At 39.0% G+C, this 23,963-nt stretch overlaps 1 long non-coding RNA gene across 1 annotated transcript; it reads left to right on the top strand.

Moving 5' to 3' along the window:
- The first annotated feature begins 449 nt into the window (after positions 1 to 449).
- LOC122177355 lies at positions 450 to 8,976 on the top strand. Its single transcript, XR_006178063.1, has 3 exons — positions 450 to 479; positions 5,339 to 5,471; positions 8,935 to 8,976. It is a non-coding gene; the product is annotated as an uncharacterized LOC122177355 (long non-coding RNA).
- Positions 8,977 to 23,963: the final 14,987 nt, after the last annotated feature.

Raw genomic sequence — 23,963 nt, 5'->3', positions numbered from 1 at the left:
GTGAAGGCAATTCACCTGTGTTGCCAGAAGGGGTGGAGCCTGGCTGTGCCTCTCATAGACCCAATTAAGGGCTGACTACCAGTAGGAAAGGATCTCTTTGGAGATTCCTCCTCTGGAGTTTTGCAGCAAGCCCAGGATGTGGGTAAGCATTCTATCCATTCTCTTTTTGTTATTGTAACCTGCTTAGCCAAACTTTCTTGTTTATTTTGTAATTTCATCTTTATATTCATTGGTTATACAATTGTCTTCTCCCTTTTTTGTGTTTCTAAGGCCTTTGATCCACTGAGTGACAGTGTAGTGACCTGGGTCAGCTTACTGATCCACTGGAAAACTACTCAATACTTCATGGTTGGACCTCTGCACAGTTCTGGAAAGACAGAAAAGGGATAGTGTGTGATTGAAGGATAATGCAAATGTGCTAATCAGCAGTAACTGTATGTAAAGCAGATTAAGCACAAAGTTGAACCAGAAAAGCGAAGGTGAGCTCAGATTGTTTCTACAAGAGACAACAATTACCCCCAAAATTCTAGTGTCTTTCCATCCTCATATAGGTTATCTCTATGCATTTTTTTGAAACATCAAGGTAACATCTTAAAATAAAGATGTTAGTCTCATTTTTCACCGTCTACCTGGCAGAGTTTTGTGCTGGATAAAGCAAGGTGTGCATGGAGATGCTTATTTGATTTGTAAATGTGTCTCATCCTCCAACATACTAAATTGTAGTTATAGCCATACTGAGACCGCTTTAACTTACGGGAGTTGTACTTGTGAGTCATAGTGGAAGATGGATGTAGTCAATTACCTGGTGTAGGGAACCTGCTTTGGCAGGGGGGTTGGACTCGATGATCTCTGAAGGTCCCTTCCAACCCCTACAATTCTGTAATTCTGTGTAATTCCCAGTACATCTTTCTGGAGACTGCTGAGTAGAAATTGTTTCTTTACTCAGCTCTCTATTTATTTAATGTTGGTGATGAGTTCAGGGGCATTTAAGGAGCTTCATGTGCCCCACATTCTCTTCTAAAGGGAAGTCATAACTTGTGTTCTTTTTGAAGGGACCCTATATGAGGATTCCTTTCAAGAAAGGTTTCTAAAATAAGAAAAGGTGACAAAGTTCAGCAGGAGATAGCTTCTTTATTGACAGAAACTGCTGGAGAATAAGACCAAAGTCTTAGTAAATAAATGCCCAGTAATTGACTTACAAAGGGAAAAAAGAAGGGGAAAAAAAAAAAAAAAGTAAATGGCAAAACATAAACAAACAAACAAACAAAAAAAAAACCTCTAAAAAACTCTATCATAAGCAATGCAAAACCAGTCCTCACTGGTGTTGCTATTGAGAATTTTTTTGTTATTCCTCTCCTTCTTTATAGTTCTAATTTGACCTTTATAATTTCACAATATTTTCTAGCAGAAAAAGCCTCCATACATCAAAGTGGGTAGTGAGTGCCTGGGATGAGGTTCTGTCAAGGGAGAAAATGGGACATTCATCATTAGGAAGAAGTGCTGTGCACTTAGAGATGAACAGTTTTATTTTAATCCTTTCATCTATTTCTTTAGCTCCTTTTTGTTTCAGTTGCCATAAACACTTGCTTTGGAGCCAATGTTCAGTGTACTGAAAGGATTTTTTTTTTATCTTGTATTCCTCTCATTTATGTTGAGACATGACACTCAAATTGGAGATAGGAGCAGAGATCAACAAACCCTGTCAGTTCTTGTCAACCCAGGTGTAACAGTGTGATCTTCTTAAATTGCTGCTAATCTGCCAAAGATCTCTTTATCTGCAGTCTCCATCATGCTGTTTGCTCACATTTGGTTAACACTTTAAATTTCCCTTTTGGAGGTGTCACTGTTTGCCATTTAGCAACTAAGAACAACTGTGAGAGCAGCTTAAAGCACATGGATTTGGGAAGCTAGAAAAGCTGATTAGCTATTCAGGGGGAATAATCTTATTGAAAGTAGTAAGAGCTGTATAAAGAATGCTTTTCCCTTTCCTTGTAACAATCTTCTAATTATGTTGTCAAGCTTGCTGTCGTGTTCTCCCCCTGTGCCATTAAGAAACCGTTTTCTAAGTTAAGAAAGAGATTTCCAGATTGTGATGATGTTTGCTGATTATTGTAGAATCATAGAATCAAGGAATCATTTGAGTTGGAAAAGACCCTGAAAGGCCAGCTATTCCAACTCCCCTGCAATGAACAAGGACACCTGTGACTCAATCAGGGTGCTCAGAGCTCTGTCCTTGAGTATTTCCTGGGATGTGGCATCCACCACCTCTCTGGGAAGCCTGTGTTTCTGAACTTTTACAGTTAAAAACTCTTTTCTTATGTCCAGTCTAAATCTCCCTTCTTTCAGTTTGAAATCATTTCTCTTTGTCCTGTCACACAGCAGGCCCCACTAAAGAGTCTGTTCCCTTTATTCTTATAGCCCCCTTTTTGACACAGAAAGGCTACTGTTGGACCCTTGTCTTCTCCAAGCTGAACAGCCCCATCTCTCTCAGCCTATCCTCATAAGCTGATGTTCCATTCCTTGGATCATTTCTGTGGCCCTACTCTGGACATGCTCCAGCAGATCCGCATCTCTCCTGTACTGAGGACTTCATATCTGGATGCAATAGTCCAGATGAGGTCTCATCAGTTTAGAGCAGAGGGGCAGGATCACCTAACTCGATCTGCTGATCACACTTCTTTTGATGCAGCCCAGGAAAGTTGGCTTTCTGGGCTGTAAGGACAGATTCATAAAATCAGAGAATCCTAGAATGGCCTGGGTTGAAAAGGACCACAATGATCATCTAGTTTCAACCCCCTGGTATGTGCAGAGTTGCCAACCACCAGACCAGGCTGCCCAGAGCCACATCCAGCCTGGCCTTGAATGCCTGCAGGGATGGGGCATCCACAGCCTCCTTGGGCAACCTGTTCCTGTGTGTCACCACCCTCTGTGTGGAAAAACTTCTTCCTTATGTTGCTGGCTCATTTGCCATCCACCAGTATTCCCCCTCAACCTTTTCAGCAGACTTGTTCTTTATCCTTACATCCCCCAGCTTGTACTGACAGTGGGAGTTGCCGTGACCTGGTGCAAGACCTTGCACTTGGCTTTGTTGACCCCCCTGAGGTTCACCTAGGCCCACTGCTTGAGCCTACATCTGTGGATGGCATCCCATTCCTCGAACGTGTTGCTTGGTGTCACCTGTAAACTTGCTGATGGTGCAATCAATTCCACTGTTGATGTCAATTTACAAAGATGTTAAAGAGCCGTGGTTCCAGTACTGACCCCTGCGGGACACCACTTGTCATTGATCTCCATCCGGACACTGAGCCATTGACCATTGCTCTCTGGGTATGATCTTGGCAGTTCTTCCTTTATGCACTCTGTTCTACGATCAAGACAGTCATTTTTAATTTTTCTTTTTACCCTAGCATGGTTCACTACTAAACATATGTGGAAAGTGTTACTGAGTAAATATGGTGTACTGCACAAGTTATTTCTTTAAAAGTATAATGGCATGTCACTGTGTTTTGCAAAATCAGTTTTCTTCCTCTCTTATTGCCATTATGTGACTCCACAGTATTCAGTAAAATTACTTTTGATTTCAACAGCAAGAGAAAAGAATTTACTCAGTACATTTTCCATATAAATTAAATGTTGTTACCTGATTTAAGACAATTCTGCCTGATTAGTGCAAATCATCAAAGTCTGTCCATTTTTATTTTATAGTGAAGGAAGACTTACAGTGTTTGCAGAAGTTAAACTAAAAAGCAAGCAAATCAAATCACACAAACGTGCACAAAAAAAAAAACCAACCAACTTTTTTTTTTAACCATGTCATATTTAAAAATACTATCCTACAATTGGGCAATTGCATCCAATAACCACTTTCTTCATTTAGTAATATATGACAAAAAATTCTTCAGCAGACTATTGAATAGGCTGCTAAAAATTAGTAGATTTATTACAAAAATCTATTTTGCTTGCATTTCACTTAAGTTTGGTAAATATTCATGTAAAATGTTTTGGTGTTGATGGATCTGCATTTTCAGACACAACCACAGCATGCTGCCCCCTGAGACAGAATTCATTTTAATTTCATATGGAAACATACTATATACTGTATTAGCAAGTACAATTTGCAATAACGTGTAACAAAAATCATGGTCATACAGAATGTGATAACAAAACTGACACCACGGAATTATTTGCCTATGTGAGTGGAAAGATAGGGGTGCCTCAAGGCTTTGACGGGTAGGAAGAAACTGATATGTGCAGTGGGTAGAGATCAATTTTGCTGCCATAAAGTACATTTTTGCAATGGGAATTAACCTTTTAAAGTGAAATTTTCCAATTTCTGGTCTTCTGAGGCACTGTGATCACAATGGTAACCACTTGCCAAAAGTAATTGCTGTTTTCAGCCCCGGTGTCATTCTAGAGAGTGTGAATTTTATGTAGAATTTTCTGGTTGGCGCTGTATCTGACAAGGCTCTCAGTAAAATAACTCCACCATTCCAGTGTACAACATCCATCTCAAGGCTTGTGTTTGCCATTCAGGAAATCCTTTATCAGAGCAAGCTTCTGACTCATACTAAAACAAGCATTCATGCTCACAGGAGTCTGATCTCTGTGCCCTGCTTTTCCTTTCAATATGGGAAGTCCGGATTATTTACAGATAAAGCATCCCACTACTTTACTTACCATAAGAATATCTAACATGACGAGTTACATCAAGTTCTGAACATTTTAAACCTTGTGTAACTCAGTGAAAGGAATGTGCCATGATCTGATTGTAAATGGTAGCTGAAGGGTGGATAATCTGAGCAAAACTGCAGGTAGCCTGAACAACCTTTCATACAGCCATTTGTCTGTTCTCTCTGCTGATATTTTTGGGCATGTTCTGTGAAATGCAAAAGTAAATAGCTGTAGATCAGCCTACCTAACATTTCATGGTGGAAGACATGGGAAACATCTTTGAAGATGGTGGATGTATTTGCTGCTTTTCCTTCAGAGCAAAAGAAATAAATGTTCTTTTTTGGAGACATGGAAAAGGAAATCATGTCGGTGCTCACTCTTTTTTAAAACTTTTATGCAGTAACTGCAGTCATACAAACGTACACTGTCTGCTTCCTATTTTACCTTTCATTTGTTTGTTTTGCCTCCCTCCTGAATGCTGTTATTGAGCTCTCTTCCTTTGGAGGAAGATGCAAGCTTTTTTGATCATTTAAATATCATTTACAAGCTGTATCATTCTTGACCCAGAATGCATAATTAATTTTGATAATTTACAATTTCTGCATGTCCCCAGTGAATTGTAAATTTTACATATAACCTAAGTTTCTCATGATTGTTGCACTTCAAGTTCCCAGCATACAAGGAGGACACAGTCTTCGATTTGAAGAGCTTGATTTCTCATTTGATACAAGATACAGGTGAACATAAACAAGGAAAGAAGCAGAGAAAGAAAGAATAGTGGACTCCTACTCATTGCATAGGTTGGTGACATCATAATTTGATGATTCCAAATAATTTTCAATTATCACTTATAAATTAATAAGTAACTGCTTTTATTACAGAGATGTTTCACTATTATTTTTTGTTAGGTTAAGTATCACTTGCAGAAGGGTGTCTTGAAAAGTAAAGTCACAGAGGAGAGTACAAAACAAAAGACTTCATGTTCCTATGTGCATGGAGTAACAAAGACAAAGAATGCGGAGAAGATTCTTCCTATGGACCTCCGTGTGCACTGCTTAGTTAAATTTACTTGGCAGAAGGCTAGAGGTCTATGGTGCAAAGCACAAGATGACGAGAACAGGAGTGTAGGAGACTGAGGAAGGGCAAAAAGCTCAAAAGACCATTTTGTAACCATTGCTATATGCAAAACCTTCACATATGTACAAAGTTCTCAAACTCCCACTGCGTGCTCATGTTGTATTGCTGCCAAAGGTAGAGCTGAGAGCTAACCACAGTGGTGTGTGAGTATGTGCTTGTGGGCACTGTTAATATAGGGAACATTAACTTCACTTGAGTGTAGTTATCCAAAAATCATGTCCAGTCTAAACTCTGGAGACAGAGCAATGTTTATACCTTCTTGCAAGTAGGTTGCAGTCATAAAAATTAGAACTAGAGAATGCTTGTAAGAGCTCGCTGTTTCTCTAGGATTAGCTGCTTAGCTTGCAGATCCAAGTAATTACTTTCATTCTTATGGTATTTGTCTCCTTTCTACAATATGCAAAGGAACATAAAGAAGTGTCCTGTCAGATTGTTGTTCGTATTATTATTATTTTATTAGATTGCACTGTGCAGAGCCCATTCAAGTTGTATATTTTATACAGAGCTACTAAAAATCTCTTCCCATTTATTGTGGTTAATCACAAAAGCTAAGATCAACAAGTGTTTTTTGTTTGTTTGTTTTTTTAAGGTAAAATATTTTGTGAAACAATTTGTAGCAGAATTTTTGTCTGTACTTAAATAAGTACTTGATTGTTAATAGTCCAACTTCAGAAGAACTCCAGGAAGCACTGCAGCATTTCCACCTGAAAATAAAATTAATCCTGCACATGAGGTATCTTCTCATTTGGTGACCCAGCCATGCCTGCGCTTTGCAGTAGTATTTCTTACAGGTTGCATCACCGTGAGAAATCAGCTAAACACCTCTCATTCAGCTGGTTGTTCTCACTGAGATGTTTTGCCCTGTGATCCTCCAGGAGTTCAGTGCCTTCACTGCCGATGTTTATCACTGCCTTCACCCTGGGCACAGCTTCTTGTTCTGAAGGTTATTTAAACATTACAAGTCTTTGCAGTGGTAAGAGTGGAGGGACAGAAGGGAAGAAATAGCCTTCACAGTGCCCAGTAGTTTGTTGCTGTCCAAATTAATATATGACTTTTGGCAAGATTTATGTGGGAATGTCAGAGGCTGAGAAAGTTGCTGTTCTTGCATTTGGTAAGGAAAAGTGTAGGGTAAGGAGTCCCAGGGAAGAGATGCTCAAAACTGAAGTCCAGTTCTCAATTCTGAGGTGAAACAAAATGATTTCAAAGTTGTAAAATTCCAACAGAGGTTTTGCCAAGTAACTGGGGGCAATCTGTCCTGTTTCGGGTAGAGTATGAATCTTTCAAGTGTTGTCTTCCTTGTGGTTTGCTTTTATTTTACATTTTGAAGAACAAGGAGATATGTATTTCAGTCTGTGCTTCTACTTAAGTTTTCTCTGCAGGATGCCCATATGTTGTTTGCATTCCTCTATGCTTCATTTCTTTGGTTTGGCCAACCTACAAGTCAAAGTTCTGGCGGTAGTGCATTGCTCTTTAAAAGAGGTCACAAATCCAAATGGGGTGATGAACTCAGCAGAATATCTGGATTGTGCTTTCACCTGGAGGTCAGGTTATGTTCAGAACAGCTTGTTAACCTTTCACTGCATTATGTCTTCATATAGTGAAAAATCACTGTTTAGGAGTGTAGAGCTATATCCTATAGTCCCTAACATGCACTTCATGGTCATATTAAAAAATTAGCTGGTTCACATGAATGATACATATAGTTTATGCAAAAACTATCCTTTACGTTTTCTTAACTTCCAAAATTAGTGCTGCTGCCTCATGTTTGCTTGCATTTTTTATGCTCTCACCAATGCTGGTGTTTGACTACTATGGATCCAATCCAGACGCAGAGTATAAAAGATGTAGGAGATGCTGATGTAGGTGAACAAAACCTAAGTTATCTAAACAAGACAACTATATTTAGTCAGCTAAGCATATCTCTAGACTCTGTTGACTATGTTCTGTATACAAGTGTTTAGACATCTTCCTCTTGTGTAGGCATGGTATTCTGGACACCATGATGCAGGTGTCTGACTGTGAAGCTGAGTGTCACCCATTAAAATTCTGAGAGTCATTTGCAGCTTTTTTTATAGAACAGCTGCTGCAGGTAGATAATCTACTTAGATGAGATGTAGAATATTTTCCCCAAGCTGTTTCTCCTATTGCTCATAAGTTACTGTCAAAGAGCAAATGCTCCCCAATATCATGACATGAACAGGAGAAAGAAGTTATCCCTATTGCAAAACTGTGAAAAATACCTTCATGCTTTGTTTTGATTTATTTATTTGTGAGGTTTTCTTGCAGGATTAGGACAAAATTTTAGTTTTCTACATAAGCATAAACCAAACCAAAACTGAATCACATTTCAAAGAAATGGCACATCATTCTTCAAGGTTTTTCTTTGACTACCAGACTCAAGACGACATTTAGTATCATTGTGTCTGTACATAGCTGGAAAGATTTTGGTGGTTGAGCTTTATCCCTAAGTCAAATGATGAGCTTTATACAAGCCCTGGAAAAAGGGAGAGAGAGCTGTAAAATCCTTTGCGATGTGAATTAAGTTGACACATTCAAAGTCTTCCCATTCCATTAGAATGTCTCCTAATTAAATCCCTCTATCCTCCAAATGTGTTCTTAACCTTCTAATGATGTAGCAAGTACACCTTCTGAGTGTGTTTATGGACTTGTTTCACTAAGCAGTTATCCTTATGATAAGTAAGTGATGGGAGTCTTTTGAAGTACCTACACAGGGTTGTCCAGATTTAGGTTAATCTATGTACTCAATTTCTCTTTGGAATGTCCTCTTGGTAGTTTTATTCAGAAATACACTGTCTTTTTCTTGATCCTTGTTTTCCATCGTTTGCTGTTCTAGTGTTGCTTCATTGTGTAAGCAATTGACATTACCTTGTTTGGAGAGACACTGTTTTCCTCTGTCAGAAGTGGGAGAAGGGTCTACATAATGTATTTTCAAAAATATAATAGTTAAAAGTCAGATGAGGATAAATGCACTTAATGGAGAGGGAGAATGAGAAAGAAACGTTTTTGTTCCTCACTCTCTCTCTCTCTGCTCTGTTATCCATTAATTAAGCCTAAATTCAGTCCTTGCTCCAAGTTACACCTGTTGACATGAACTTTCTTTTTTAGGTATCTTTCACAGGCCCCTTGAGCAGAATACCTGAACTGAACCCATGTTTCTCAAGCTGATAACTATGGCTCTGTGGAAAAAGGAGCTGTTCCGCTCCTATCCACATTACTGACAGACTTTACTTTGTTTCATAACTGAATTTTAATTGTCCTCCTACAATATACATATTCACTTCCCATTGCTGAGTTTCCCAAACAAAGATGAAAAATGATTATTCTAAATTCATTCAGATGTCATAATTTTGCTTATTTTCATGGGTACTTTTAACATTAGTGTCTGTCTACTCTAGTTTCTTCATTTTGACTAGGAGTGCCCTTTTAAAGAAATTGCTACAGTCCTCTTAATTTTCTGTGATCTTGTTCACATCCTGGAGTCAATTTAGTGCATAAAGAATGGAGTACTTCTGAATTGCCTCTTCTGGTAATGTTACATTCAAAAGTGATTCTGGTGCACCATGTCTACCAATGGAAGTCTAGTTCATGGGTCAAGACTAGAAGTAGTATGAAGCTCCAGCTTCAGACCACTCACACAAAGTGCTAATAGCAGACATTGGGAGAAATAGCTCCAGATGTTTCATTGCAACAATTGCCTCCTACTGTGCCATGCTATTTGGTAACGTTAGCAATTGCACACTAATACAAGGCAAATAAGAGGTTGTAGACCTCTATGTCGTTGACATTGTTATCTTTTTATAACTACCTATATCTGATGTCTGAGGATAAGAAAAGCAGTCAGCCTCTATTTTCAGGCATCCTGATACTTACACTTACTATTTCAATACCTAATAGTCTAGTACTAACAAAGTGTCCTGTGTATAAAATACATGCTCTATTGTTCTAATAATCTAACTGCCAATATGGACATTCTTGGCTTCCCAGCTAACAGCCCTTAGATGTGCCCAAAATCTCTTTTTCCCTGGCAAAAATCAAATCTGGCAAAGGCTGAGCAGGTAGAACATTGTCTTTCAATTATTTTATTTTATTTTATTTTGGTAGAAAATGCATTGATTTCTCTAGAAACTGGGCTATGGCATGTCATGCAGAACATCTGTGTGAATGCAGGCTAGAGGGATGAGTCCTGTCAGACATTGTTTTTTATACCTGGAAGGAACTTGTGAGCCTGAGAAGAGTTCCACAGCAGAAAGTCTGAGAACAATTGACCTACGTAGCAGATGAAAATTTAATAGTACCAAGGATCATTCCCAAGATGTCCTGGAAGTAATGCTCATTGATGCCTTCCCTCTAGCAATCACGTTGTACAATCTGCCACTGAACAAATTTTTAATCCATTCATTTTGCGCCTACTAATCCAGTGTACTATAAGCTTTTAAATCATGTAGTGCTATGTCAAATATCCTGGAGTAAATCCTGTAAACTATGCCAGAACAGCGCCTTTATCAAGCAGAATGGTGATCTCATAGAAAAAAAAAAAAGAAAAAAAGAAAAAAAAAAAGAAAAGTAGAAAACTATAAGTTTTATTTGACAGGACCTGCTTTCCATGATAGCATACTGACTGTCAGTTAAATTTTTAATCTCTAAGTCTGTGTTGCTAGAATAACAAAATTTTTCATGAAACCACTGAATCTATGATACTTTCTCTGGTCAGTGAACAGAATCCTTCAAGCAATCAAACTTTCTCCATTCATTTCTCCAATCAAAGCAATTCTCCATTGTCTTGGAATTCCCCAAATACTGAAGTTTTCTTTAAATACTTTTAGTAAGACAGTCCTTTTGGTATCTCTTTAAGATTTGTAGATGAGTTACTAATTATGAACATGTCACCAACAGGACACACAGGACACTGAAAGAAAGCTACTTGGCTTCACTTCTTTTAATTGATTAAAATAATAATTAATGCATTTCAGTTGCATCAGTGGAATTACTTTGTGATAAAAGAAAGTGAAATGTCCCAAACAATAATGCTTGGGTATATTGTTTTACTAGACTCATCTGGGTAGGTATGAGTAAAGTTCACTAAAACATATCTCCAATGAGAGATCAAGAAGCAGAAGAAGTGGTTGTTTAAAGTTAATAAGAAGACAATACTATCTGCAATCTTCAGATGGTCAGCTCTTCAGCTTTTACTAATACCTTTCAGGAGAGATAAGAACCAGTGGCAGGAAGTTAAGATGAGAGAAGCAACAATGGAGGGGCAGAACTTGTGAAGAAATGTTGAAATATTTCTGTAGCTATCTGTAGAAAGAATGATGGTGGAGAAGGTCACAGCCTTCAAACAGATGAAATATCATTGTACAGTGGAAAGAGAAGTATCTGTTCTTGGCCTTTAAATTGCTCTGCAAACAGAAATTAAGTTTGAAGGCACAGGAAGGGGCTCCTAAAGTTGTGAATAGCAAAGACATATAGCTGGTAATCTAGATATTGTAGTGTCTTTCACTGAATGTTTTTCTGCCTTGGACTACAAGGTGAGCAGATTATCCCCTTGGGTCCCTTCCAGCCCTGAGAGTCTGTGTCATGGCTGTTAGGAAAGAGACTCATCTGTCAATGGCCTTTCATGAGACTTGAAGTTGTGATACTGATAGAACATAGAAAGGCATAAGAAACTCCCTTTTGTTTAGCATCACTCCTTCCACTTCGTCCTGCTGTATGTGTTGTTGTTTTTTTTTTTTTCTACATATCATCAAAAATAGAGCCTGGCAATCTCATCATCACAACACGAAATCATCTCTGTTGTTATAAACAACACATGAAGTAAGGAAGAAACCTCTGTCATTGTAACTTTCCCCTATTTGTCAGCCTACATTAAATATTCATTTAAGAATTATTTTATCATCTTCAAATGATCTTGGCATTTATTTTATTTACAAATAGCAAAATCGGGTATTGTTTTTGTGTGGGCTGCTTCTAGTAGCAGGCAGAAGCATAACAGAGACTCTGCACAGCTGCTAGGGCCTCTTCTTCATGGAAAATGAGTGGGAAGAGTGAGGAAATGAGTGGAGATTTGGCTTCTTTCCTTTAGTTTGCTGGTAGCACAGCTGAATCATCACAGCAGGGAAAATATGCAACTGTATACCAGAAGCAAATGACTTCTCTCTGAACCCAGGAGCAATGCAATACACTTTTAGGTGTTTCTCCATTAAAAGCATATTTACACAATACAGAACATGCTACATACAGATGCCTGAGTTATCCCTAGATGAGTTGGTTCAAGCATCAGATATCAGACAGATGCATTAGTAAAGTATCCTGCCTCAGCTAATTTTTCCCAAATGACAGTTTTGTGCTGTACAGAATCCTAGTGAGACACAGGCAAAATTTAGATTCCTAATCTCCAAACCACCACTGATCTGCTAACTGAAGAAGCTCCTTAGCATTTGGCCTTGACATCGTCTTTCGTGGAGCTGAGAGGTGGGAGGGAGGGCATGTCTGAGTGCATGTGAGTCCGTGCACGTGTGTGGACACCAAACGCCTAAACCACTGAAATCTAATACGTAGGCATTCCTTTTATTTCTGAAGCTCACTCTTAAGAGGTCCATGTCAGCCATTAAGAGCTCTTTGAAATCACCTTTTGGAACAAGTGCTACATAAGTTACAGAGGCAATCACATTCCCTTGAAAACTCTGGATGCCTTGCGCTGAAGCAAGATGAATTACCATTAAAGTATTAAAAATATGTTTGAATCAAATGAGATAAGTATTACTTAGGTCATGACCTCTTACATAGTGGCTGGCCAGTTCCATCATTACCCTGAAAGACCCCTAGGACCCTCTGGAGTCGACTCACAGCCTTGGAGATTGCTCACGTGTCGTAGATTTGATAGAACCTGTGATTATCAATTAAAATATTTGGATCAGGATTAAGAAATAGGAATATTCACTTCTCATACAAGCTTGCTTAGCAGATAGGTTCCATCTTTGGTTTTTCTACTCTTTCTCTAATTCTGGCCTAAGAAATCTGCAGGGTTTCCAAAATGATGAGCAAAAGTAAAAAGAAATGAAGTGCTGGATAATGTCATGTTCATCAGTACTCTGATAAATAGACTGTAAAAGGATACCCCAATGTCCGTGCCATTTCCAGAGGCCAGACATCACTTCTGCTGAAGAATATCTTTGGAGTTTTTCTCTGAAGAGTTAAAAACATGTGGTGTGAAAGGGACAGTGCTAAGATTCTAAACAAATTTGCTGTTTGAAATGCATCTTTGACCAATTTGATTTCAATTAATTATATTGCTATTTCCATAATATATTCAAAACAAACCCTTTAGACACAAGCATATTTTACAGTCAGCTCCTTTGTGACTTGCCAAGCTGCAGACTTTGCACAATTTTTTCAGCAGCTGACTCCTGCTACCAGCTCAATTCCATTTAAAAAAGAGCATCCATGTTAAGACAGTTTGCCTCCCACAAGTTTCTGTGTGATTTTGCTTCACCCTATGTACGCTGTTGATCCTTCTAAAGTATGTCTCATGATAACATTTGAGAATTTAAGCCACATGTAAACATGGGGGATTGAAACTAGATGATCTTTGAGGTTCTTTTCAACCCAGGCCATTCTGTGATTCTGTGATTCTATATGTCTTATAGCATCCTGCTTTTTCCTTTAAAAGGTTAACACGAATGTTTTGGAAATCCTCAATAGGCAAAAAACCAAACTGCAAATAAACCCATGGAATCTCATGAAACAGATATTTTTTTTCCTTTGCTGGTAAATTGGAGAACTATGATATTTGAAAACTCAGGCTTCAATTCAAAAACTACTTGATCCCGTATTTAAAAGAAACTCGTCTCAACATAGGACAGTGTTCAATCTCAGTTTTAAGCACCATCTTGTTTTCAAGTGACTGATTCTGCTGATCTTGAGCCATGTGTTCCTCCTACAAGTACTTGCTTATGTACTTAGTAATGTACTGTACTCCTTACCCAACCGCAAGGCCACTCAGTTTCCTGCCTTCCCCTTCTTGCCTCATCCCTCGTTTTCCAGTCACCCTTGCCCACCAATATTGTCATCAAATGGAGGAGGCATAGGGAGGGATAAAAAGCATCCTCTGACACATAGTGCTAGAGCCACCAAGGTTGTGGATCAGCACAATGTATACACAAAAAGGGCTATAAAATTTAGAGAGGTCATTCAGCAAAAGCTATCTACCAAGAACATATGGTGGTTTGGAAGAAATATCCAGAGGAATTTAGTTCAGTTAAAACCATTCAGCCCCTAGCAGCAGAAGCATCTTTACTACCGCATTCCAAGTGATTTGTTAGAAAAGTTATCTTGGTCAAATGTATTCTGCCATTTTGCTAGTCAGAACTGTGCTTTACAGGAGTTCATAACCACTTTTAAAAAATTTTTATGGTCAGACATTCTTCTCTCTTAAACCACGTGGAGTCCTGCTAAAGATAGAGGTGTTGCATAGAATGGAAAATAATGCAGAGTTAGGGCAGTTTTTGTGATGAGGAAAGCCACAAAAGTAACATCTCCTATTTTACCACCACATCAAAGGCAGATGTGGATAGCATGGCACTAGAAGTCAAACCTTTCCACCAATGTTCCTTTACATTTTGTTGCTGTGGGACAAATAGCAGCAGAGAGACCATCTGACATAATAGGATCTGACATGGAAGTGCAGATAGAACAAAGGGCTGTCATCCATCCATGTGGAAAAAAATCACACCCGTGGACATTCATTGACATTTACTAAACGTTTATGGAGAATAAGCAGTGCCTTACTAATGATTTGCCAATCTCATTTGGTTCTTTCTCTTATCTCAGAGAAATATGGCAGGGAGCCTCACAGTTCAACAAAGGCATGTGTGGACCCATAAGAAATCCTTCTAGGCCATGAGCACTACTATGGAAACTGCCAAATTAGAAAAGATTATAGCTTTTTTTTCACTGTTGATCATATGCTATTTTTTCAATATATGAAAAATATAGTATTCTTCCTTTCTTAACTTCATAGTTCTTTCAAAGCTCCTTCAAATTCTTAAAGCCAGAACAATGAGTTTTTATTGTAATTCAATTAGTTTTTAAAGAAAATATGTAGTTAGATGCATGTAAACATACTGGTTAAGCTGTATGTCTTCATTTCTTCCACGTCAGTGAGTGAGACTGTGTAAAATAAACTGCAAAAACTGCACCAAAGAGTGTATTCTCTTTTTATTGCCTGTCAAATTATTGCTGTGACACACATAGTTGGCAGTGAAACATTGTGATCTACTGTTAGCAATGAAACACAGAGTGTGAGTTTCTCATTGAGTTTAGGTAATGTAGCATAAAACATTGCATGAAAACACTAATTTTCTCAATATATATTAGTAGACAGACACAGTGTTTATCAACGAGAAGTTGAAGATGCTTTTAAACATAGTTTATTTATCTGAAGGCTCTCCCAGTCTCTACTTAATCACTTTATATCTGGGGTTGCAATTAGAGATGAATGGTCTATGTGCTAAAGGAGCAGACTCTCACTTGACCTATGTGACCCTCAGTCCTGGGTAGATGTCACATCTGACAAATGCTGACATTTTTACAGTGAACTTTGTATGCATCATATATTTGACACAGAGCTATCAGTTAAGGCATCTGTAATGTTAGTACCCCTCGTGACTTTTGTCATTTTTATCTATGGCATGTTGCTTAATTTACACATCCTTTGTATTTGAAGTGTGTGCAACATGCAAGAATTGTGTTGTTACGTCCATCCTGCTGGTGCCTTTCTAAATAGTCTAAATGTGTGCCTGGCACTTGCTCCTTCTTCATAGACCTGCCCAGACTTCAGGTATCTTACAGAAGATGATCTTGAGACTATTGTTACATTATGCTTTAGGAGCTGTTACAGATAAGAGCTAGTTTTGTTTAATTTACTTGAACTGTATTATGAAAACCATAAAACCCAATATTGTCAGCCTTTAATAATACCACCATTGAAACCTTTCATTATCTTAATATCAGTGCATTCAAGGAGAGGTTCTTTGTCTCTATCCCATTTCTTGAGATGCCTGTTTCTCTGTGTTAAGTAGCAATTGTTGGCTAAGACCAGCAGAAGGGAAAGCACTGTTTCTTGGGGAGCAAAACAGTTGATCTAAGAAATCATAATAAACTTTATGAAGCAGACTCACACATTTGTTCATTATCTTTCCTCAGTTTTTCCCTGTTAAGATTGGTTTCTACATAGTTTCTTACAGTGCCTTTGTGGTTTTAATAGTGAGGCTGCCTTTGAGTGCTAAGGCCAACTTTTGTTGTATGTGCTGTTCTATCACTCTCAGAATGAGAATTGTTATGTGTAGTGGATTTGGTTTTCCAAACACACTGGTGAGGGACTACCAAGCTCTGTACACTATAGAAAGGCATGTAATGGAGATTCAGCCTAGATGGCTTCCCTAGGACACTTAGCATAAGCCACAAAAGTCACACCTTGCTAGAGGAAAAGAACAGTAATGATCCCAAGATGGCCAATAGCCTATACACTGTATTATTGGTTGTTCAGACATTCCAGGAAGTGGATTATGCATCAGGATAAAAAAGAAATATATTGATAGCTTTTGTAAGAAAAAATGTTTCTGAACCACAACAGTGATGACAGTTAATGTCAGTTCATGAGCAAGACACAACAGATGATCACAGAAAGGTTTTCTATACTGTTACGGATAAGTCTATACTATGTCATGCAGCAAGCATCCTTGAGTTCAGCATAGACATTTCATTCTGAGAAAGGCTTGGCAGGAGACTGCTCCCCTATTCCCTGTATCTTGATTTCTACCCAGGGAAAAGCTTAACCTGCAACTTGAGTGAGAGCACAGCATGCCTAGTGGTATTGATCTGGATAACTTGGGGACTAAGACTCAGCACATGTCATATTATACATCAAAATTGAAGTCCAAAGTTCCACAGCCAAACAGAAATGTAAAGATAGATGCTTATTTACCAGCAAATGCATGGCAACAGAATCTCTATTCAGTTCCTTTCGAAAATCAGCCAGTTATAACATTCTGATGTTACAGTACTTGCGATCTCTTCATTTCTTTTTGTATCAAAACCATTTTATTTCATATTCACTATTATGGCATGGTTATCATTGGAAAAATGGCAACTTGACATAACAGCATTATTCCTTTGATTTAAGTCAGGTTAAATAAACAAAAAAAATTAATGAATTTTGCATATATGTAAGTAATTCGGTTTCCTTGGCTCTGTAAATCACATGTATATATTCATTTCTCAAAAAAAGTTTACCATTTCTGCCTTTATTATTTGAATTTCATAATAAAGGTATGGGAATGAGCCATACCTTTTATCTTACCCCCAAAAACATTTTATAATGTAAAAATGAGCACAAACCCACCTATGTATATGGCTGGTGCTCCCTTTATGTGCCCTGACACCTGGCAAAATTATTCACTAATTCAACAGCCATATTTAAAAGCAACAGTTCAAAGGCCTATGAATAGTAGAATAGCATGTTCAAAACTGAAGTGCACTTCAGTAGCAGCAGTGTCAGAGTTTAGAGAAAGAATGATCTGCTGTCAGGTAGAGGCTTGGAAGGGTGAGGTATTAGCTAGGAGAATCTCTATTTTGTAAATCTGTTCCTTTAGCTTTGCCAGTGGCTTACTAGAGATTAGCTGATACGTATTTAAGAAGAAGACAGTATGCAGTGCAGGGAATTATCCACACTCTCCATGAAGATATCTTTCATGGGTTGTGAGATTTTTTCCCTCAATGGCTTATTCATCAGGGGAAACATAAGTTATAAAAGAAACAGAAAGAAAAACAGAAATGAAGAGGAAGAGTAAGACTGTTGCAATACCTGATATATGGTAGAAAATGGATAATTTGTCACGTAGTTCCTATCAGTTGAAAAAAAATGAGACATGCTGGTAACAAATTGCTATTTAGTGTTCCTTAGACTGTAGGAGAGGAAATGCAACTTGTGCAAGTTCTCCAAAACTGGACTTGCTCTGGCCTCAAGTGGCTTCATCCTTGAGATGCACCTTTGCTGAAGAGCAGCTCTCACCTCCTCTGGCAAAGAACATATTGCTTCTACGCTGAAATGAAGAAAGTTAGACGTTTTTTCACAGTGATTTTGCATGGACTCCAGGATTCAGTAAGATATTGAAATCAGTGCCAACCTTGGCAGACCTAAACATCCATGACTGTCTGCAGAGTGGAAGGACCACACTAGAGCATAACTGTCAATACTTGTTCAGACCACTGTATGCTTGAGACTGCAGACTAGGGCCCATGACAGTCCTTCTTATAAATTCATTTCACTGCATACCATGAAGTTTTATTTGGTATGTTATCTGCTGATATGTAGATGTTTTGAGGCCTACAATGTAGGTAAATGAAACTTGGAGCAGATAATGTACACCAGTTTAGAGAGACTTTCTAAGTCAGATCAGCTCCAAATCTTTTTCTCTTGCTGGGGCCAAATGTGTTCATGGCAGAAAGCCTGCTTCTCTGTGGGAGCACATGAATTTCAGCTTCAGGAGCCGACGTGTTTCATAACAATTTATGTATCTCCTGCAAAAATATGACATCATAAGGTGCCTCGTGCAATCCTTCTTTCAGTGAGAATAAAGTCTCCCATTGACTGTAGTGGACACAGAATGAAGCCACAAGTGAAGTTGTTCCAGGGTGCAGAAACCACTTCCTCTTACTCTTACATTTTATTTTTCCCTTGACAAGAGTATAGTTCTCAGATGATAAATCACTGAAACATGGACTCTCATTTACATCACAAGACACTATCTCCAGAGGATGGAAGCAATTATTTCATAGCACCTTTTGCCTTTTCAGTCTATGAAATTTTAAATGCCTCCATCCATTAAGTGATTTTAAATTGATCTTCTCCCTTAACTCCCCAATCTTTCCTCTCAAGGTTATTCAATTACATGTTGTATTGGGTAATGCTCCACTAAAGATTTTCATGCTTTTGATCTAGCAGTATGTGTAAGCCTTGGGTCTGCTTATGGTCTCCTGCTTATATCATGCATTTTATTTTTGCTGGACTAGATTGTATGGACAACTAATGCGGGTCTTCAAAAACTCTTTTACTTTTTACTTATTCTTGGAACTGTTTGTTTTATCCACAAAAACAAGATATAAAGAGTGAGTTTTGCTTTGTATAAATATCTTCTCCACAGCTGAAAAAAAAAAAAAATAAAAAATAAAAAATGGAGGAATCGATTCAAGGTTAAATTTCCAGAAAGATTTTTAATTAATTCTATATTTTTCTGATTAGCATTAAATGAGACACCTGCATCCAAGGTGTTGAATGCCCAGCAAATCCCCATAGATTTCAGTTGGTGCAGCAGATACTTAAAAAGAAACTCTGAAGTCTCACTTATACACACATCACTTGATCACATGAAATCATGATCCTTCATTTCAATTTGCTACTGTACAGCAAGATAAAGTTCTAGGTATACAAGCATTATATGCTTTCCTAAACACTGTACCAACTTTTTAACCAAACAAAGTTAGTTCACTGTGTTAAGATAATGTATTGCATTCAAAATAGAGACTTTATCAACCATGTTTTCAGAAAGGTGAAATGGAATTAATGTTCACATTTACAAAGGGAGCAATTTCCGTCCTCACTTTTCCCATGAATGCCCCAAATGATGAAATGCCCACAGTGGCTGACAGCAGATGTACGGGGCTAACTATCAAGAACTCTAGTTGCCTTAAAATGCAACTGCAGTTGTGGCATTTCGTACTGGCAGTTCTTCCAGATATCTGTCATATTGTATCTTGAGTCACCATAGGAAAAAGGAAATAAGAGACCTACTATGGAATCAGGGGTGACAGATCACAGGAGCTCACCTTAGGACCAGCACTGCTCTAGAAATTGACACTGCTTTAGTCTGAGAAGCACAATGTCGCCCACAGGCCCCATTAATAATGATGTAATGAAAGAGGACAAAGGCCACCCTAGAAGATTAGCAGTGATATTTTCCATTATTATAGTTTGGATGGCAAGTACTCTGCAATGTCGTATTGTGCTACAGCTCTCCTTTCACTTGTGATTATTACCTAATGATGGAATCTAAGTGAGCGCATGTGTCAACCTCAGTGGACTTTTAATTAGGTCATGTCTCTGACTTGCCATTAATATAATCTGATTAAATGAAGTTTGCATTTGGACCATGGAATCTAGCCAAAATGCACTCAGCTATTCAATCCTCATTAATTTGGGGGTTTATATCCAAAAATATCAAAAGTGTTTATAGACATCAAAGGTCAGATGTGAACTGGTACTTTTGGGTTATGATACACATTCATTGAGCAAGCAACTGTCTTTTAAACTAGGTGAGTTCTTCCCTATCAGCTGTTTGTAAGGTGCTTTTGCCTAAGTTGGAAAGTAGAGACAGCTGATGGAAGCACACACCCTCCCCCCAAATGTTTTAGGTGAGTTTGGCATCTCAGTGCATGCCTGTCTCCATTAGAAGGAAGATTCAAATCAGAAAATGGTAAACTAAGCATTTAGAAATTGAGTATATCCACATTATGTCAGGAATATGAAAATTACCATTTCAAACCCTGCAGCTACATCTTTTTCAGTTTCTCATTCACAGCCCACATCCCACTGAATGGGCACTTTTAAAATGCCACCTATATGAATAAATCCAATAATTCTTTTGGAATTTCCATGGAAGAGCAGTTTCTAGTAACTGTTTAATTGTTAATGAAATAAGATTCTAATATTGTCAGTTCACATTAACTGACATCCTCTTCCTTATGATCCCATTTTCTGTGCCCAACTCTGCTAATTTGCACTGAACTTCATCTGATATGTAAATAATGCAAGTTATTTAAAGCAAATTGAAGATTAATTGATCCAGTGAGAAGCATATCTCACACAAAACAAGTTTAGATTTCCCAGTAGCCGGTCATCATTCACTACAGCCTCTACCTGCAACAATTCACAGGGTCACTATTTATCTGCCTGCTTCTCAAGACGTAATGGTAGCTTATTCATATGATGTTTTCACTTGTTTTTTTTTTCTTTTGGCCCTTTCTTGCAGCTGCTGGCTAGTAGCATTTTCCTCTCATTTTGTTCCATGCAACCTCTTCGCGCTGAATCCCAGATGCATATGAAATGGCCACAAAAGAACTATCTGGGTTAAATGAGTACTAAACAGGTTTAAAATTAGTGCTTATTGTTTGGAAGCAGATGCAAGCTTCAAACAAATGCAAAACACCAATGCAAATGCAAAAAGGAGGGCAATTTGAAAATCATATCCTAAGTACTTGATTCTATAGGTTGTTTTTTCTAGTAGTAATATCCAGAACAGTTCTGTTAATGTAATGGAAGCATATTGAATAACTACTCCACCAGCATTTGTGTTTGCAGAGTTCATGAATCAGCAAAATAACTCAGGTTCCCTGCTATTCTCATTTCAATGAACTGTTATCTCTATAAAGCTACTCTTTTAGTAGCTAGTAAACACTGCTGTACATCTGTGCATTACAATCTTCAGAAATTATTATTAGCTTTTGGAGTCATATTTATTTGATTTTCTCTGGCTTCTACACTTTTTTTTTTTTTCTTGAAGGCTAGTGATATCCATAACCAGTTTGATATCTAATGAGTTCTACCTATCCATACTAAACACAGGTTGATAGTAGCATATGAATGGAACCTCTATGCAGAATTTCTCCAAACACCTATCTTTTCCTGCATTTTCATTCCTTGTCCTTCTGTGCAATTTGAAATAAAACCAAGCAGTACACTTTTGCCAGCATTTCAGGTAATGTCATGGAGAGGATTTGCTTTAAGCATAAGCAACAGAGCAGCTTTCTAGCATGGCACCTGAATAAAAGCAACAAAATCATGGCCTAAAGAGAGGGAAGGAAATGTCCCATGGTCTGTATCTATAGCCTTGTTCTTTTGCCCAGTCTATGGAGATTTAGAGGCAATGTCAGAGCACTGCTATTGTGTTCTATCCTTGGACTTACATTTTGCCAAGGCAGAGAAAGTTCCTGGGTTGAGTAGCAGAAAACCAAGGTTGTACTGATGTGCCATTTTGTGCTTGCTCCTTTTTCTCTTTATGCTGCTACTGCTGCTGGGGCACATAGCTGTGCATGGAAGGAGACAAGGAAAGATGGGCACTGCAAGCTGCACCCCATTCCAGTAGCCTGGGAGCACTTCACAGTACCTGAGGAGCAGGTACTTGCCCAGTGATAACAGAGTAGCTGGGTACAAGCAGAGACAGTGTCTGCATGGACACTGGGACCATGACTACTTGCTTCAGGGACAGAAAGAATCACTCAGCCTGTTCCCCAGTCTTAAAGGAAAATAGAATTTTTCAGCCTGCCTGCTGTTTGACCTTAGCTTTGGACTAGATCTAAGTATTGTTCAGCCTTGAAATATTGCAGCGCTCAGAAGGCAGGCAGCATTCAGAGCACCACTTCTGAAAATTCAAGTTGCTCTGCAAATAACATTTGAAGAGTAAACTTCTCTAATTGGCTTTCACTGCCAATATGTTTCAGATATGACTCAGTGGATTCTCCTTCAGGCCCTATGTGTCATATGTTTTCTATATACAAAGTCCCTCCTTGCGGGACTATCCATCCGGATATCTGTTGGAAAGACCACACAGCAAGCTGCAAGAGGTCCAGGAGGCTCCTGGAATCCATTGATGATAACTTTCTGGTCCGGGTATTGGACACTTCAGAGGTGAAGTGTTGCTGGACCTGCTGCTCACCAATGCAGAAGAGGTCATTAAAGGCATTAAGGTTGGAGGCAGCCTGGACAAGTTCATGATCTCAAGGAATGTGGGCCTGGCAAAGAGTGGCATCAGAACCCTGATCTTTGGAAGAGTGAACTTTAAGCTGTTCAATGGACTGTTGGACAAGATCCCCTGGGATGCTGTCTTTAAAAACAAAGATGTTGAGGAGAGCTGGCTATTCTTCAAGGATGCCTTCCTGAGAGCACAAGAACTCTCCATCCCTCTGAATAAAAAAGCGGGCAGAGAAGGTAGGAAACCAGCATGACTCGGCAAGGACCTGATGAAGGCAAAGAAAGGTGTGCACAAGCTCCAGAAACAAGGGCATGTCACCTGGGAAAAATACAGGGATGCTGTCCAGACTTGCAGATGTGGGATCAGGAAAGCCAAGGTGCAGGCAGAAGTGAACTTGGCAGGGGATGTGAAAAACAATAGGAAGACTTTCTACAGGTACATTGGACGAGACAGGCCAAAGCGAGTGTACCTCCTTTGGTAAATGTAACAGGAGAACTGGCTTCAAAGGATGAAGAGAAGGCTGAGGTACTGAATGAGTTCTTTGCCTCTGTCTTCACTAGTGGCCAGGATTCCAGTACTTCTCATGTTCCTGAGTCCTGCATCCCTAAACCTCCAGGTGGGGACCGGGGTGGTAAATCCCCCCCCACAGCAGAGCAAGTCCAAGACCACCTCAGGAGACTGAATGTGTACAAGTTTATGGGTCCATATGGCATGCATCCCAGAGTTCTGAAGGAGCTGGCTGAAGTGGTTGCCGAGCCACTCTCCATCATGTTTGAAAAGTCGTGGCTGTCAGGTGAGGTCCTGGATGACTGGAGGAAGGGTCACATCACTCCCATTTACAAGAAAAGGAGAAAGGAGGACCTGGGAAACTACAGGCCGGTGAGTGCCCTCTGTAATTGGAAAGATCATGGAACAGATCCTCCTGGACAACATGGTTGATCACGTGAGGAATGAGCATGTGATCCCTGACAGTCAGCACGGCTGCATCAGGGGGAGGTCGTGCTTGACCAATCTGGTGATGGAGTGATGGCATTGGTGGACAAGGGAAAGGCGACCGATGTCATTTACCTGGACTTGAGCAAGGCCTTTGACGTGGTCCCCCACCACATCCTTATCTCCAAATTGGAGGGATGTGGATTTGATGGGTGGACCACTCGATGGATAAAAAACTGGTTGAGAGGCCACAGACAGAGGGTGGTCATCAATGGCTCTATGTCCAGGTGGAGGTTGGTAACGAGTGGCATCCGCCAGGGGTCTGTCTTGGGACCGGTGCTCTTTAACATCTTTGTCAGTGACATCGATGATGGAATTGAGTGCACCCTCAGCAAG

The sequence above is a fragment of the Lagopus leucura genome, unplaced genomic scaffold (genome assembly GCF_019238085.1).
Source record: "Lagopus leucura isolate 7727_CA_CO unplaced genomic scaffold, USGS_WTPT01 Super-Scaffold_100001, whole genome shotgun sequence".
In the NCBI taxonomy this organism is placed as follows: Eukaryota; Metazoa; Chordata; class Aves; order Galliformes; family Phasianidae; genus Lagopus; species Lagopus leucura.
This window is presented reverse-complemented; position numbering and strand designations above follow the sequence as displayed.